Source organism: Lactuca serriola, chromosome 2 (assembly GCF_051521515.1).
Source record: "Lactuca serriola cultivar US96UC23 chromosome 2, Lser_US96UC23_V15, whole genome shotgun sequence".
Classification (NCBI taxonomy): domain Eukaryota; kingdom Viridiplantae; phylum Streptophyta; class Magnoliopsida; order Asterales; family Asteraceae; genus Lactuca; species Lactuca serriola.
The window spans coordinates 33,140,992-33,142,274 of record NC_136409.1 but is presented as its reverse complement, the minus strand read 5'-3'; the positions used below and the strand labels follow the sequence as shown (position 1 = coordinate 33,142,274).

General features: G+C 45.1%; 1 non-coding gene across 1 annotated transcript; it reads right to left on the bottom strand.

Moving 5' to 3' along the window:
• Positions 1–702: 702 nt before the first annotated feature.
• Positions 703–808, bottom strand: LOC145091158 (small nucleolar RNA R71). Its single transcript, XR_013702045.1, has one exon. It is a non-coding gene; the product is annotated as a small nucleolar RNA R71 (small nucleolar RNA).
• Positions 809–1,283: the final 475 nt, after the last annotated feature.

The window sequence follows — 1,283 nt, the reverse complement described above, 5'->3', positions numbered from 1 at the left end:
TTCTTATTTTAGTTCAGTTTTTTTTTTTTAGTTTAGCAAGTTGCAGGAGTTCATGACCAGAAGCTCAAACACACACTTGGTGTCACCACTTGAAGATCCCGAGTCTGCACTTCACAAGAAAAGACGCCCTTACAAGAATTGAAGTCAGCCTTTTCTAGGAAGTCGGGAAAGAAGACAGGAGAGTCAAGTTCATCCGCGAGGCACAAGAGAAATCTTGAGCATTTGGATCATACGCCTGTCCAAACCGAGTCCGAAAGCGATACCGAGCCAGAATTTGAGGAACACACGAGCGAACCCGAGAACGAGCCAAGGAACGAGATGGTAGCAATTGAAGAGATGTCCATGGGAGCTTACAAGAAGCGGATCCGAGAAGATGTAGGTCCCGGTTTAGTCCAACCCGCAATACCTGCCACTGCCACATTCGAGTTGAAGGGACACATATTGACTGCACTGAAGGATATCCCATTTTTTGGGAAAGATCATGAGGATGCTTTTAAGCATCTACATGAAGTCAACGACATTGAGGATTACTTCAATGTCCCAAATGTCAACAGAAACACAGTGTTGCTTAGGATGCTTCCCGTCACTTTCAAAGGAGCTGCTAAGGAGTGGTTAAAATCACTTCCACCGGGTACAATCACCACTTGGGCTCAAATATGTGAGCAATTACTGGACCAGTTTTGCCCGCCATCCAAGATAGCTAAACTCAAGATTGCAATAGCCAACTTTGAGCAACAGACGGGGAGTCATTATACGAAGCATGGGGGTGGTACAAGGGCTTGCTCAGAAATTGCCCTCAGCATGATCTAAATGTGCAACAAGAGATCTCAATCTTCTATGATGGGGTTAACGTTATGACGAGACAACTCCTTGACTCTCAAGGACCATTAACAAAGAAAAATCCAAGGGAGGTCAAGGATTTGATTGAAGAATTCGCGAAGCACTCTCGCGAATACCAAAACCCTAGGCAAGATGAAATCAAAGGCGGTGGAGGGGCCCAAACTTAAGAAATAGCAGCTGTAATGGCCATGCTGAATAATATGGATCGAAGGATAACACAAATGGACCAGTCAATACATGCCATAAGAGTGGGTTGCGAGAGATGTAGTGGTCCACACTCGACCAAGGACTGCAATGTAGATGAGTTTGAGAACAGGAAAGCTCAAGTGTGCTACTCTGGTGGGGATAAGTATGATGAGGACTGGAGGAAACCGAAGAAGGAGTGGCTGCCATATGAAGAGTATAAGAAGCAAAAAGAAGAGAAGTATAGGAAGACAGGTCGA